This window comes from Topomyia yanbarensis, chromosome 3, assembly GCF_030247195.1.
Source record: "Topomyia yanbarensis strain Yona2022 chromosome 3, ASM3024719v1, whole genome shotgun sequence".
In the NCBI taxonomy this organism is placed as follows: Eukaryota; Metazoa; Arthropoda; class Insecta; order Diptera; family Culicidae; genus Topomyia; species Topomyia yanbarensis.
Window position 1 is genome coordinate 127,629,447 of NC_080672.1, and position 17,662 is coordinate 127,647,108.

General features: G+C 39.5%; 1 protein-coding gene across 1 annotated transcript in view; it reads right to left on the reverse strand.

Moving 5' to 3' along the window:
- LOC131689111 (retinol dehydrogenase 14-like) overlaps window positions 1-12,419 on the reverse strand; it is an 86,022-nt gene extending 73,603 nt beyond the window's left edge. Inside the window, exon 1 of the mRNA XM_058973946.1 lies at window positions 12,207-12,419. The gene's annotated coding sequence lies outside the window, so the exon portion shown is untranslated. The remainder of the gene's footprint in view (window positions 1-12,206) is intronic.
- Window positions 12,420-17,662: the final 5,243 nt, after the last annotated feature.

A 17,662-nucleotide genomic window follows, 5' to 3' on the forward strand; every position in this document is an offset into this window, starting at 1 on the left:
CTAATTTTATAGATGTAATGCCTGCCACTGTCCCATGTAGTATGTATTATCAAAAACATCGCAAAATATCATGTTGTAAATATTCTTAACCGATATAATATCGTCGCTGTTGTGCTATCCTATGACAGACGCCATTTTGGTGTAAACTGAGTTAAATATGCCACATTACTTGTGTGAAAAATCTCTACCAAGTGGCGCTTTCAGAATTTTGAAATTCTACTTGGTTACTTAGATATAGCGAGAAACATGATAAAAAATTGTGAGTTTTTTGCTTCAAATCACTGTTTCTAGGGATTTGCTCAAGTTATATTGAAGTTTTAGATGTTTTTATGTGTGAAAATGTCTGAGGAACACAATGGCATAAATATTTTCAAAAGAAAATTACACGTGTTGTGAGAAAAACACAGTTTTAGTTTAAACTGAAAATAAAGGATATTTGGCAACACTGTAACCAAAAATAACAATTTTTTCTAGATTCCCTGACTCATTTCCTTCAAAATGCATTTCACCGATTGTTTCTAGACCATATGAACGCAAAAATATGAATAAAAGTTAAAAAATTATGATTTTTTTCTATGGAAAATTTTTCATGCACGATTATGACACGTCATACAAATTTTGTCTTCAATACATGCCTATGCGACTTTTGTTTACTTTCATAGTAAAAACTCGCAACATAGTCAACCGATCTTCGTAATATTTGAGAGATTAATGCAGAATAGATAGAAGCATCAATTGTCTTCTTTGGATTGTTTATACCATTTATAAGTTTCAAGATATTCAATCTCAAACTTTAAAAATCGTTTTTTCTCGAAATGTGCTAAATGACGCTTGTCATAAGATAGCACAACAGCGACGATATACGAAGAGAGTGATAAGTTGTTATAGTACAAACATACAGACACGCACATGCAGACATTATCCCCATTCTTGAACTTGAGTCGATTAGTATATATGACTAGCACATATGAAGCACGATGCCATGGAGTGCACGTAAAGGTACACAAGTTAAGTTAAGCAAGTAGAGTTTAGGAAACTGAGTGCCTGCGGATATCTTAAAGGTGGTGTGCTGTCACCACTTTAATTAAATATTGTCACCATCGGTTTGTCAAGGAAACTTAATAATCCTGGTTTTCAAAATACCGTTTCGCTAATAGTTATCATATAATAAGCACAGGTAACACATTTTTTGATTTGATGCAGAAAACTAGATGTGTTGTTGAGAGGTGTGTTCATTAGAGAGGCCATTGCCAATTTTTTGAGTTCCCTTTGTGGACAAGAGCGGCTATCTCTGAAAATGGGAGTATTTTTTTCCAGACCGTTGGCAAAAGCTTAATGAAAATCACTCAGTAGTATTGTACCAATGCTCCGAATACATCGACTAATTTTCAAGGTGGCTGTGTAAAAGGGCAGCCAAAAAAGCTGTTTTCGTTTTCTAAATTAGCCGATTTTTGATACTTTCTCAGTTGAACCTAAAGTTGAACCAATGATATAAAATGCTTGTCCAAAATGTGGCTAAGAGTTTTGCCGAGAACAGTAACTTGGTAGAATCTGTGAAAAAAATGTTATTATGATTCTGAGATAGAAGGATAAATTTATTATTTATGTTAACACTATAAATAAGGTAGCACCAATATCTACGTACTAATCCCAAATATATCCGAAGATTTGGAAACTTTAAAAAAAAAATTGCAGAAAGTCTTTTTCCAATCACACACAATGAGGTTGGACAATTCCGGCGTTATTCATCGTATGTGTTTTTGAATTGGTTCAGTCATATTTCGCATTGTAATTGCATTAATGTATGTTATTTTTACTGTGTTGGTTTTGGGTGTACGTTATTTAAAATGGTTTTGAATAAATTCCTTAAGCGAAAATTAACTAGAGCCCTGAAATTTGACAAGCAGAATTGGAATTAGAATTTCGGTTGTTTCCGATTAAAATTCATAATCCGATTGCAATTTTTCATTCAAATTTAGATCGAAAGACTTCGAAAAGCAAATCTGACACTAGCAACAACGAGCATTTTTTCGAAGACTGCATATCAAGAAGACTGGCAACTCTGCTCAGAATCTGGAGATAGTATCAACTACAGACACTTTATACATAGACTAGCGAAGTGTCAAAAATTGCAGCCAAACGGACTGTCAAAAAGTGTAGCATGAGGGTTTTGAGAGGGGAAGTACAAGAGGAAGCCCATGCAAAGCTTATGGGAGCTTCCGTGATGCCAGTTTACATCCATGGTTGCTAGTTTTACTGTTTTTCTCTCCGCTAGTCTGTTATATAAAGTGTCTATCATCAACGCCACTTGTGGGTAAAGGTGGTACTTGTCATAGTGATGAACAAACACATATACACTTTTACATTAAGCTTCCTCCCTTTCTCCAATAGAGGTGCTGTACCCTCTGTCGCTTCTCGTTTGTATGGAGGAAAGAAAGAGATATCAGTCTTCTTAATATGTAGTCATCGATTTTATACTAGTGTTTGAGTAGAGGTCGATAGAATTTCGGCGAACCGTGCAATCAAATTTCGACCTAGATTCAAATTCTCTGTTCTCCATTCTCCGTTCGTAATTTTCGAATGCACACATTCATTCCGCCGAATGTTACGATTCAATCAGTTTACAATATCATTGAAGATAACTGAAATAGCAAAGTGCATACTTATGCTTATTCCCTAAATTGACGCATTTGCGGAAAACACAAATCATTATTGAACGTCGTTTTCAGCTACCGATGATCTTCTGAAAGATTCAATCAATTCAATCAGACCGTAACAGTAATTACGATGAGCTCGCACCTATTCGGCGAAAGCCTTCAAGTTATTCGTTCGACCTACTGGTCTTCTAGTGATCGCTTCCGGAGACTTAGCAACAAACGTATTTTTAGCTCCAACGCTAGACAGGTGTAATGGTTGGTACCGTCATGGAATGTTTGTGCATGAGAGAATGAGTTTACATATTTGATCACGTGGATGTAGGCGATTATGTTGCCGTATGGTCAGTGACGTCTACGGTGCAGAGTGAAATTAAATACGTTAACCGTGTACGTCATACTTCTTAAAGAGGTTTTCGCCACTGCCAGAGCGTCACAACCCTAATTGAAAAGCATGAATTGCTTTCTGCTTTGGGCAAGCGATGCAAAGTTGTCACGATATCTTCGAGACGTTGTACAAAGTAGGGCTGACGCTGCGATAACAATGGCGAAACAATCTGTATGACGCTATATAGGGTAGATGATTTCTTATTCATCTGATTTAAGGATGCCTAACATTATTCCTAAAACGTATAAAACAAAACTTTCTTGAAATTTGAAATATTTTTTTTGTATATGGGTAAAGCGAATGTTTTGAATTGAAAGCCTTTGAGCAGAGATAGCAGCACTGACCCAACTAAAGTTCAAATTGATAAGATGAATAGAGGAATCTTAATTTCAATGTTATTGAATAAAATTATAATTTGGTAGCAAACTCGCGAAACAAATTCCAAAAAATCCAAGCACTTAGAGAAAACCTTCTCACAGTCAGCAATTTCCAGATTGTTGTATCAACATCCCTTTTGTTCAAAACATGTTTGGAAACATCTGGAATGCGATATTCAATGATAAACGATTCACTTTCTAGCAATATCCATGAACCTCATTTAGTCTTTAAAATTTCATAGAAAAAGTTTCTAATTTTAATATAACAACTTCATAAATTAAATAACTGTAAGTGTAAAAAAAACCACAGAAATTCTAAACGTTTTAAAAATGTTCTCAATCTTGAAACAAAAAATGCATTTGCACTTTCCAAATTCCAAGCTTGAGCTTGTGCGACCACCCCTGGCTGCTACTCCGTTATCGATCTGGACTAACTGAAGTTGCACAGAGCATCAGTGGATAATTATGCTTGGGAGGAAACATCTTTCAATGTGCAAGTCCTGGTAATCCTAAAATGTTTTTTGATCAATAGCGGCGCAGGCCAAGCCCGAACGTACATCGCGGAAGGAAAGGGAAGGAATTGTTAGTCCGATACTTGCTTTTGCTAGAGGCCATATATACACTACTGCGCACTCCACAAGTATCACGGGAGGAGGATATTTGTTAGTAAGTATAGAAGTTGGATTCTACGTCTTTACCGACGCCAGAGAGGTGACTCCACTATCTGGACGAGATATCGATCCATCAACTCATGGACCGGGAACCAGCGGCTTTACTTCCCTTCCGAAGGAAGACGTGACCACAGATTTTTTCACCTCAGAAAAATCTCAACGAGCTCGGCTGGCATTGAACTCAGGACAACTGGAATACCACTCAACCACCCGCGCCGTCACATTTACACTATCCAAATTCCAAGCCGCAAAAAGTATTTTTTTCCTCATGCCAAGAAATTTTCAAAGTAACTATGTATATTAAATCTTGAAGTTGGCAAAGCTGTATCAAGTCATTTTTTGACACAGAATTTCTACTCTTTACGTAAACGCGGTGCCAACCATGGTCCGAGCCACTTCATGCCGTTTTTCATGAACCCGAAACATGTCAGTTCATACTGCGTATGGCTTCGAGCAGATGCGACATTCAAGGGCGGGTCCAGCTAGAGGGACCTCCGCCCACGAAAAATTTCAACTCGTTGAGAAATTTTAAATTAGTTTCGATTGTAAAGTAATTTAAAACTCAAAATCATTTCAATCCAAATTTGTCCACCAAAATTAATGTTCAATGAATGAAGTTATAACGCATTACGTATTGTATGATGTTGATTTTGAGTTTAGATACAAACTATTTTAAAACATCTCAACAAGTTCAGATTTTCAGAGGGGATCCGGACACCCAGGACCCTCCTGCTGGATCTGCCGCTGCCTTGAGTACAGCCTGACTATCGGAGCAGAAATTTATAACTCACGCACACGCACTGATGAAAAGCCGATTGCATTCTGAACATCGCCAAGATTTCTGCTTGGAATACAGCACAGTATCTACTGAGCGAGTGAGGCTGTTCCAATCTTATTCCACGACAGTATATACCAGCACCACTACGTCCCTCCCTCAGAGAGCCGTCGGTGTAACAGACCACTTGCGTTTGTTGTAGCCAGACAACCACTCCTTTCCGGAGGTAATCTTCAGATAGAATGTCCTGTAAGAAAAACTACACCTGAGTGTAATATCGCTGGGAGCAAGAATATCTTCACCCCATGTAACTATTTGTGACCACAGTCGTTTGTAACTGGTAGCAAAATCAACATGGTCACTGTTCCAAATACCAGTAACCTGCTATCTGTATGCACATGGTAGTGCTTCTTGTTTAAGGTGTATGTGTAATGGTGTGATATTTAGAAGGGCATCAAGTAGGGTGACCATACGTCCTGGTTTCCCAGGACATGTCCTGTTTTTTCACTGACTGTCCTGGCGTCCTGGGAAGTTAAGGAAAACGCTTGATTTGTCCTGGTTTTTGTCCTGTAAGCCTAAAATAGTTTTCTTTACTGAGTCTTCGCTTTATTTTCTCTAGTTCAGATCGCTGTTATGACCGATCGCAATCATAATTGCAACGTAAATTCACCCTCAAGCAAAATACGGCAAACAAAATTTTAAATGCTCGAATCCCTCAATTGTACCATCCGATGTCTTTTTTAATCTCTCAACTTTCTTCTATTACGTGGAAAATGAAAAGAAAAAGCATGAGGCGTTCGTACATAACATGTGAATAACCTGTACTACCGTGATAAGTCTAACAGTCCCATATGTATAGAAAATCGATAGTAAATGGGACTCTTATGCGTATCACGGCAGTGTGATCCGTTTTCAAGGAAATTTGGCAGCCGAATAAATCGAAATGGTTCCAGTTGTGGTCCAATCTCTGGCCGATGAAACAATGATAACTAGAGTTTCTTCCCGGCTTAAATTGCCTTTCAATCCAGGATCCTAAGAATACCTTTTGGCGCCTCTGAGAATATAAATAGAAGACGTTTAGGTGACTTTGCTTTTACTTGGGTTCTCTTTCCAGTGGCATTTTTTCGTCTTACTGGAAATCCGTGAACATTTTTCCAATCCATGAAAAGGGAAATGACGAAACATCAATAACTATAGTGGGATAATTTCATTGAGTGCTTTCTCTAGCTAGTGATTGTGGAACCACTTCAATGTTAGCAGTACTTAATCCACGATTGACATGGCTTCACTAGACGCTGAACAGCGACTATCCTGCCGAGTCTAGCATCCTACATCACAGGGAGTATGAAGGTCGCGCTCAAACTGATATTCTTTACACCAACCAATCCGCTATTTTTCAAATAACAATTGATAAACTGGAGGAATTTCTAATCAATGGTAGTTTTTGCAGCTGTTTCGATCATAGTTCTCAGATCGAGACATGATGATTGTCATTGGAGATTGCCAGCTACTTAACTTAAAATCAAGAATGGTGTAGGGAAGTTACTTTAGACCGTTGATGTTTCTACTTTACTTCAACTACCCCACGCCGGTGCTGCACAGATGATTTCAGAATAATTCGTATCATCCGCTAAATTGATGATAACCGATGTATCCAACATCATGTTACCTTTGTAATGTAACAAGAACTGCGTGTGTGTAAATCCGAAAAAAGATCTCGGTGATCGAATTCTCATGCAAGATTTTTTGGCTGAGCTATGCCTGTAAGACCCCAGAACTATTTTCCTGTCTAATAGAACGTTTTAGCTGCCGAACAAGTGGGGAGAAGGCACAATCGATTAAGAGGTGATGGAGAGTGGTAGTCCCTTTTTGACTGTCCTGGTTTTTCACTCACTTGATATGGTCACCCTACATCAAGGGCAGTATTCAGAGTTGTGGTGAAAGTACCAGTCCACGCCACCCAGTCAAAAAAAGGCGGATGAACATTGTCAGGCGAGTTGAATATTTTGACGTTTTGCTTGCCTGTGCTAATTGCCCCTAGGAACAAATGTAATTTGTATATGCGATTTAAAGGCAATACTTAGAAAAATATTCTGGCTGGTTGTTTTTCGCGTTTCTCTAACATGGCGGTTGACGTTTGGCTTAAGCTTAAAATGATTTTTTAAGGAATTTATGTGTTCTCGCTTGTACTTTGTTAGTCTAGTGCACTTAATTTTGCCAATGATTATAGGAAATTGTGGAATAGTTCTTAAATATTGTAGAACAAGATCTCTAAGCTAAAGTTGTAACAAACGTCAGATTGTAGTTTGTTTTGGTGTGAAATACCAATTTCACCATTGATTCTTCCTATAGTTTGGCGATGATTACCTAATATGCTGGCAAGTTTGAGCGGATACCTAATGAATCCGAAAATAAGTATTGTTTATTATTTTCATATTATGTAATTAAGGGCAATTAAATAGCGCTTTCCGTGGGCGATTTGGTAGCGAATGTGGGGCGCACGGGGCGGCAAAAAATGATGGTGGCAAATCGCCCAAATATTGCATTTGAGATCGCCTCCTATTTACTCTCAATTTGCCGGCAAATAGCGCATCCTACTTGGCAAATAGTCCCCCGATAGCCAGCAACTTGCCCTTTTTACTGGGCAGAAGCGCCATTCTTTGAAGACGGCTTGGTTTTGGCTGAATCGTCATCACTTCTCCACTCTGCCACCACACAAGGCATCAGTATGACAGTATTGGACGTATCATATAAATCAAATAGATATATTTTGGTGTGAAATTTTTCTTAAAGTTCGTCTGCACTGCCTAAAGGTCGTGCATACTTTCTTTAATCTGAACTCAAGGTGTCCAGACCAATTCAGTTTTGAATACTATATAACTCCGATGTATTTGACTTGATCTGCACGTAGTAGCTCAGAATCAAAGAACTGCAAGACCCCGGTTGTTATTCACTTCTTCGTGAAAAGAACCATTGATGTTTTGTTTGGATTAAATGATAATTTAACCCGTCGCCACCACTGCTCTTAATGCTTGTTGCATTAAATGGTTCTGATGCAAAGACCCATAATTTGTATTTGGTAATCGTCAGCAAACCCGTAGGTTGAAAATCCAAGCTCATTGTGTTTCCTCAACAATCCTCGTTCAGACTAGGGACATTGATGTGTAGGTTTTGCCAGCCAACGGCGCTCTACTCTCTTAAAACCCGGAAGTAATCATATTATATTATATTTCCTGATTGTACATCATATTATCATGATTTAATCTGTTCCACAATATTCCGCCACGTCACTCGGTCAGTTGCTGCTTCTCTCCAACCTCTCAGGTGCCCGATACTCGCCAGGTTCTGCTCCACTTGGTCTAGCCACTGGGAACGCTGCGCTTCTCTCCGTCTTGTACCTGCCGGGTTGGAGGTGAAAACCAACTTGGTGAGGTTGTTGTGCGGCATCCTCACAACATGCCCCACCCACCGTACCCTTCCAGCTTCTCCTCCACACGCCATCCTCCTGCACACCACCGAAGATCGTTCTCAGCACCCTTCTTTTGACGACTTCGAGTGCTTGCAGATCATCCTCGAGCATTGTCCACGTTTCGTGCCCGTAGGGAACCACCGGTCTAATCAGTGTATTGTACATGGCGCATTTCGTGCGGTGGTGAAGCTTCCTGGATCTCAAAGTTTTGTGGAGCCCATAGTAAGCACGACTTCCAGAGATAATACGCCTTCTGATCTCCCGGCTGGTGATATGGTCCGCAGTCACCAATGAGCCTAGATAAATGAACTCTTCAACCACCTCGAACTCGTCGCCGTCGATAGTAATACTACTGCAGAAGCGTTCCCTATCGCGATCGGTTCCGCCAGCCAGCATGTACTTCGTCTTAGACACATTTATCTTCAGTCCTACTCGTGCTGCTTCGCGTATCCACAACATCATTAAGTCGTCTAGTTGACTAATTGTTAGAAAGTATCCATGAAATTTTGTCGCTAGGTTTTCCAAAAATAGGTCAGTTTGTAGGTTTAGGATTTTGATAAGTGGCCACAATTAGGGTGACATCAAGATGATCGAAAAATATATATATTTATGATAGACAGACACGATTGAATTTCATTTGGAACCTCCCAATTTCCCAGCTCATGTGAAACTCTTTCAAAGCAAAGTTTTATATCTAACACCTCCTTTCTCCCAGAGCTGGCAAAAGTTAGACGTTCCCTATATCCATAATATGAAGATTTTAGTACTTATGTATTCCATCAATTCGGAGCGTCTGAGATTAATGTTCATAATAAGCGGAAGCCCATTACTGCTACAATATGATACAACATTTGTGAAATCATGAAAAGGCTGATAAGTCGAACAATAAATATACTTCCTGCTTATGTTACCAATCGTCAGAGTAACAGTAACAGGACAGATATCGCGAGTTGTGAGCTCCGATATGAGACAAGCGTCAATAGCCTTATTTGCAAGAATGCAAGCACTAGGCATTTCACGTGGGTTAGTCATGGCTGTTTGTTGTAAGCAATGAAAGCAGTGTTAAGTAAATTTCCAATAAATAAGTTTCCTTTATGGAAATACGTACCTTGAACCAATGTTATGGAAGCTTTCCTGCATAAGTCGAGATAGATTCATAGTTGCTGCATGTTTATGCTGGAGATTGATTTATGCTATTTTAATCATTGTTGATTAGAAAACAGTGCATTTCATTTCCGTCATATATTGCACAACAACTAGAGGACACCAAACAAGTTGGGATGCAGACGCATGTAGCGAGCCATATCAGGTTTAAATGGGACACGATTATTTGATTTCCACGACTTGCGAAAAAAATAACAGTCCACTGTGTCCACCAAAAATGCTCCGTGCGCGACTGGCATATTTTAGACCCTCCAGCCATCAAGTCCTCGGCACGGAACTACACCTCGACTTAGGGACTCCTGCTTCCAGTCGCCTCCTCTACGACATGGAAGCAGGAACCCATTGACTCAATTCTTGGGCGGATACCACACGGCCTCTGGGCAGGTTTGTTTGTACAAATCAAAGTTTGATAATCGAAACACAGCAAAACTTCACCGAACTACCATTAGTCGAAAGTCTCAGCAAACCCCTAACCAACAAAAATCCGGTAAAATAATGCCGAAAAAATTACGGTACGTAGAGCGAACATTCTGCTGCGAAGTGCAGCATACTGGGGAGTTCGCCTGGCTCTTCCGAGGCTCCGTTGGGAACATTTCAAACCCCCTCAACAATTTGAACCATAGCACGGGTGGCATGACATTATGGAATTGGGGTTCCATGGTTGGTGGGTTTTTTTCCACCGAAACAGGAGGTCCGAAGTGTAATTCTTAACCGATTAAAAAAACCACTATCGACTCAACTAGTCTTATCTAGGCTGCTCAGAGAAAGAAGCTGACATTGAAGGACAGCTTCCATAGATGGCCGAGCAGCCAATTAAGCAACACAATAGATCGTGCCACCAGGGACACAAAATTGTGGCCCTAAATGGTTACTTGGGATGAGTATACATGTACTTGCTTCCAGTGCCCTTACACAAAAATGTAGTTTTCCCTTTAAAACTTTCAATGCGAAGATCCCTTCTCGCGAGGAATGACTGTGTGGCTGTATGGAGCGAAAATTTTAAGAATACATACACACACTTTTACACTGGTGAATTTTTTATTAGATGACTGAGTCGGTGCTGGTGTCTACTATCTTGAAATGAGATTAGACCAATCCCATTTGCTTGGTAGATACTGCACAGTATTCCAAGCAGAAATCTTCGCATCTGTGTTGCGTGCAATCGGCCCTTGAACAGGGAATTGGTGGAAAAACATTGTTTTGCTCTGACAATTAGGCTGCCCTGAAATCACTTAGTTCAATATCGATATTAGTAATCGGATGTCGAACTCAAATCGAATAACTTAGCACTTCAAATGCTATCTATCTTTTATGGAATACCCGGTCAATTCGGTCAACCCAGTATTACTGGAAACGTATCGTCAAAGGAATTGACCAGAGCATATGCTGGGTGGATCCAGAACCAGTTTAAATACTGTCGATTTGTTGGATAAAGCACAAGATTCACGTTTGGGATGCTTCCGAACATGCCAACCATTGGCGTAGCTTTCAAACCTACATTTAAACAAAAACTATTCTGATGGATGAGTTCAAAAATATCAAAGAATTTGATGAATTTTTCCGTGCCAATCGAGCCGCTATATTTGGGTTCATGATTCCTCAACATATGCCTCATTATGATACTCATTATCACGATATAAAACGAATGATCCTGACCGAATTCCTTCCTTTCCGTGTCTAATCTGTTGGAATCATGAGTTAGAGTTTTGCTGCTGCTGCTACTGATAATGTTTCTCAACGAGAATGCCATAACAAAAAATAAGAGGTCGAATACGTTTGTTGCTAGTTTATACCGTGTGTATGAGCCATGACGACAAGGTTTGGATTGTTCTTGATGATTCTCGACCTTAATCACAATACAATTATTATCAACAAACCTTTTTTTTTCACCAAACGAATTCCGTAATAACTAACCACAAAAAATCCTTCAAATCTTATTGGTAACGGAATCGGCTTTTCCGTACTACCACAAGAAGTTTGTAATATAATTTATGGTAGTAATCTGTGGCAAGTAGAAGTACATCGATTTTATTATAGTACTGATAAACTGAGAACATGGATTGAACGTCTTCGTATGTAGAATAATATTTCGTCGAATTATGATTTCTACGTAACTAACTTTCTGAAAGAAATCAGTGCAACGTTTTGTGCGACCTTTGCCACGCAATGCCACTTCATGATCAGAGGAACCAATTCTGCTGTATTAAAAATCAATTGCAACTATACTTTTCCGTTCCGGATAAACATCTATTATCCTTAAGTTTCATACATATAAAACTTGAGAAAAACCCGAAGAAAGTTACAAAATTTTCCACTTTTTGTTGTAATTTGTTTGTTTGTTTAAAAATGACTTCAACTCGAAGAGTATTCTTTTCTTCGATGGAAATCTGAATTTTTCATATCTTTCAGGTTATAAACTAAAGTTACCGTTTAGAAGTGAGGTATTAAAATCTAAACTTTGAACACTAAACAACTATAGTCTGATCATTCAAATTTCTTTCCCAAAAGTTCAGCTATAAATCATATTCTTTCACTGCGACTCGTTTATGGAACTTCTATCATTTTAACTATTTTTGTCTGATACGAACTGCCTCTTAAAGGTACAAGAGATTATCGTTTTTCTTCGATAATACATAAAAAATACCACTTACTTTATTTCACAATCTCAAGGATCTTTGACCTTTTGAGCGCATTATGTAGGTACTTACTATAGTTAGTGGCCTTGCATCTTGTCTGCTTTTCCCGCAAGATGATCAACCAGTAGAATACAATCAGTGACGGAATGTTCTCCAATAAGCTCAAATCAACCACCCGTGCTGAGGAAGACACTTGCACTATGTCCGAAATCAGTGTAACAAAATATATCAATACAATACCAATACGACCAGTTCGAGTGCCTACGGCAGACTAAAAGCTGGGAAGCGAAACCAAACGCAAATCTTCAACCAACATTACCACCGGCATCTCCACGCTGAATCGGCGATGGTATGCACGATTTAAACTTGAACGTAAACACCATGACGATCGACCCAGAGATTTTTTCGATGCAACCTGCATATGGAACTTCGAGTCCAACACCTGTAGGTCGATGTGCTTCCTAGCAAATTTCCGCAGGCACATTCATTTACTGTCTGAACAAAGAAATCATGACGGATGGGCATACATATGGAACAATGGATCTTCCACGTCCCCCACACATTAGCTCGTGCGAACGCGGAGACGATGGCGAGCAACAAAAGACACGTTGCGATTCCTATCCTCCATACGGTAAAGATTGCGTAATCATTGTTAACGTTGCTGTGCTGGATCCGCTCGGTAGGCATGTGAGGGGAAAGTGAGCATCAATGGCAGCAAAACAAACGAAAAAACAGGTTTATTTTTCACTTTACTGACGACCGATATCGTGAGGGAGCGGTCGAGAGACTTCAACAACAATGGGAAAGGGAACCCGTAGGAATTCCGCTGATACGTGATGCGAAATGTGTGAACTATTCGTTCGTTTGAAGAAAAAAGAAAATAACACGTAGTAAACTCTGTTGAATGTGTAGCCGCTAGTATTAAGTCTTTTTTCTGTAACAGATATTAGTATAATAATCTTGCCATTATACTCTAATTCAACAAATTTCATATGCATTTACGTTTCAAGACAATAAAATTTAATGAAACATATTTCATAGATAAAAGATTTAACTATTTTGATTGTATAATTTATAAGCATAAAGCAAATAATTCAGTGAGTTGAAGCTTATATATCAATATCATGTTTCATTAAGTTGGATTAACGTTACGATTTCATCTCATCAGTAGGCGGCAGTTGTCTTAACCGCACACATATAAGTTAGTACCGAAAATGGAAACACTGCATGTTTTCACCGAACCAAACGACTGGTAATGCATGATAATAACGGGATGAAATCGAAACGTTAATCCAAATTACTAAAGTAGGTATCGTGCGCTGCGGCACAAAATGATTTTGACCAATTTACTTCTTAGGAACATATACACAATTTGTAATGAAAATTGTATTCTGTTACAATCTTGTTATTTCATTCTTATCGAGTATAGCAAAGAACGTGTTATGGAATCTTTTCACTTTCCTGTATACTATTTCAACAGCTGGTAAAATGTCGTCGCTGTTATGCTATCTTATGACAAACGCCATTTTGGGGTAAGCCACATTACTTGTCTAAAAAATCTCTACAAGATCGTTTTCAGAATTTTGAAATTCGCCTTGGTTACTGAGATATAGCGAGAAACGTGCAGAGAATTTTTTTTTGCTTCAAATGGATGTGCCTCGGAAGTGGATCAAGTAATCTTGATGTATACGATGTTTTTATATGTGAAACTATCTTTTTTTTTATTCATTTCGTTTATTTGATAGGCACAAATGCGTTAGCTTGGCGGTGCCAAATACTTTTGTTTTTACATTTTGGATATCTTATAACTAGGAGGTTACAAAGTTGAAATATTTTTTTTTTTACAAAGGAAAAGAAAATTTACAGCTATCTTAAGACTAGAAATAAGATTCAATATACAAGAGAGGGCCAAAAGATTTTTTTATGAAAAAATTTAAAACAAGGGATTCACTTTGATATACAAGAGGGGGAGTAATAGTATTTTACGAAATATTTTACGGTTATCTTAAAACTAACAATATAGTTTAGTACACAAAAGGGGGAACAAATATTTATGAGAAATTTCACAGAAATCTTAAAACTAGGGATTCAATTCTATTTACAAGATGGAGGACAAGAGTTTCAATAAAGAGTAAAAATTATAGCTATCTTAAAACTAGGAATACAGAATACTAATTTCAATTTTTTAACTAAAACTTATGCTTGGTCAAGATATTCAGAGGGTGGCTTATTTCCGCATCAATGTAGCAGCAGTTGTATCAAGGACAGGGGAGAGACAGGGAAAGAAGAGCAAAACTTGCAGTCTAGTAAGTCGTCGAGTACCGGATTGGCGGATGGTATTCTTCGGACCCGCGGGGAATCCTTCAAAAGTCATCGGACCTCGAGTCGCTCTCGCTTCAGTTTCCTTCTATGCAGGCATAGTGGTAAGGGCGACGGCGGTTACATAGTGGCACTCTGGAGCTGATCGGTTCCACAAGGCAGGAGGAAACTCTAAAAACGAGAAATAAAAGAGAGGGGCTAAATTGGGATATTTATCGTTTTTATGAAGGTATAAATAAGGGACATATAGGGGAAATCACGAGTTGCCAGCATATCTCGGACTGGTACATTGGGTGGTCTACCTCGGGCCCGAAGGGATTCCTTTAACTGAGACCTGGCGTCACAATACCCGGCGCATACCCAGACAACGTGTTCGATGTCGTGATAGCCCTCGTCACAAGCGCACAGACTACTCTCCGCAAGCCCAATACGCCGCAAATGCGCATCCATGGTGTAGTGATTGGACATAAGTCGGGACATTACACGAATAAAATCCCGACCCACATCCATCCCCCCGAACCAAGGCTTCGTTGATACCTTTGGGATAATCGAATGTAGCCTTCGTCCAAGTTCCCCATTGCTCCACGAGGTTTGCCAACTGTTGAGCGTCCTCTGACGACAAATACTAAAAAATTCGTTGAAGCAGATTGGTCTTTCGTATATCGTCGCTGTTGTGCTATCTTATGACAAGCGCCATTTTGCACATTTCGAGAAAAACGATTTTTAAAGTTTTAGATTGAGTATCTTGAAACTTATAAATGGTATAAATAATTCAAAGAAGACAAATGATGCTTCTATCTATGCTGCATTAATCTCTCAAATATTACGAGAATCGGTTAACTACATTGCGAGTTTTCTTTAAAAATGTAAACAAAAGTCGGTTTCACACGTGTCATAGGTGTGTATTGATGACAAAATTTGTATGGCGTGTCATAATCGTGCATGGAAAATTTTCCATAGAAAAAAATCATCAATTATTAACTTTTATTCATATCTTTGGCTTCATTTGGTCTATAAACAATCGGTGAGATGCATTTTGAAGGAAATGAGTCAGGGAATCTAGAAAAAATAGTTATTTTTGGTTACAGTGTTGCCAAATATGCTATATTTCCAATTTAAAACTTAAATTGCTTTTTTCTCACAGTTCGTGCATTTTTGTTTCGAAAATGATTATGCCATTGTGTTTATCAGATAGTTTTACATATAAAAACATCTCATACATAAAGATAATTTGAGCCAAACCCCAGACACAGTCATTTGAAGCAAAAAATTCAGCACGTTTCTCGCTATATCTCAGTAACCAAGCAGAATGTCAAAATTCTGTAAACGCCACTTTGTAGAGATTTTTTAGACAAGTAATTTGGCATATCTAACTCAGTTTACCCCACAATGGCGTTTGTCATAAGATAGCACAACAGCGACGATATGTCACCATTTAATGCGCCCACCTTTGCTAATGAGTCGGCCTTTTCATTGCCCGGGATAGAACAATGAGAGGGGACCCAAACAAAGGTAATCTGATAAGATTTTTCAGATAACGTACACAAGGACTCCTGTATCTTCCCCAGAAAATACGGGAATTGCTTTTTAGGCTTCACCGCACGAAGAGCCTCGATAGAGCTGAGGCTGTCCGAAACGATGAAGTAGTGATCTGTGGGCAGAGTGTCGATGATCCCAAGGGTGTACTGAATTGCAGCTAACTCTGCGACGTAAACTGAAGCGGGATCATTGAGCTTGAATGAAGCGGTGATAGTATTGTTGAATATACCGAAGCCAGTGGACCCATCGAGATTTGATCCGTCAGTGTAAAACATTTTGTCGCAGTCGACTTCTCGGAATTTATTATAAAATATATTGGGGATCACCTGCGGGCGTATATGGTCCGGGATTCCACGAATCTCTTCCTTCATGGATGTGTCGAAGAATACAGTAGAATCAGAAGTATCTAGGAAACGGACACGGTTGGGAGTATATGAAGAAGGATTAATGCTCTGTGCCATGTAGTCGAAGTACAAGGCCATAAATCGGGTTTGAGAATTAAGCTCGACGAGCCTCTCGAAGTTTTCAATCACCAACGGGTTCATAATGTCGCATCGGATGAGCAATCGATATGAGAGTTCCCAAAATCGATTTTTTAGCGGAAGAACGCCCGCCAGCACTTCAAGACTCATCGTATGGGTCGAGTGCATGCAACCCAAGGCAATGCGCAAGCAACGGTACTGGATTCTCTCCAGTTTGATGAAGTGTATGTTCGCAGCGGAGCGGAAACAGAAACACCCGTACTCCATCACCGACAATATCGTTGTTTGGTACAACCTGATCAGGTCTCCTGGGTGAGCACCCCACCATGTTCCAGTTATTGTTCGGAGAAAATTGATCCTTTGTTGGCATTTCTGTTTCAGATACCTAATGTGACATCCCCAGGTACCTTTAGAGTCGAACCAGACCCCGAGATATTTAAATGTGAAAACCTGGTTGATCGTTGCACCCATTAATAAAAGCTGGAGTTGCGCCGGCTCACGCTTCCTAGAAAAAACAACCAACTCAGTTTTCTCCGTGGAGAACTCAATACCCAGCTGAAGAGCCCAAGCAGACAAATTGTCCAAGGTATTTTGTAATGGTCCTTGCAAGTCGACAGCTTTGGGCCCTGTAACAGAGACCACCCCGTCGTCTGCAAGTTGCCTTAGCGTGCATGAATTGGCAAGACAATCGTCAATGTCATTCACGTACAAATTGTAGAGCAGGGGACTTAGACATGAGCCCTGGGGAAGACCCATGTAGCTAAATCGCGATGTTGTTAAATCGCCATGCGAAAAGTGCATGTGCTTTTCAGACAACAGGTTTAGCAAAAAGTTATTTAACATTGGCGAAAGACCATGCTGGTGCAGCTTCTCTGACAGAATGTTGATAGAAACTGAGTCAAAAGCCCCCTTAATATCCAAGAAGACTGATGCCATCTGCTCTTTGTTAGCATAGGCCATTTGGATTTCTGTAGAAAGCAACGCAAGGCAATCGTTCGTCCCTTTGCCTTTGCGGAAGCCAAATTGTGTATCTGACAGTAAGCCATTTGCTTCAACCCAATTGTCGAGGCGAAACAAGATCATTTTCTCGAATAACTTCCGAATACAGGACAGCATTGCAATCGGCCGATACGAGTTGTGGTCGGAGGCTGGTTTTCCTGGTTTTTGGATGGCGATGACTTTCACTTG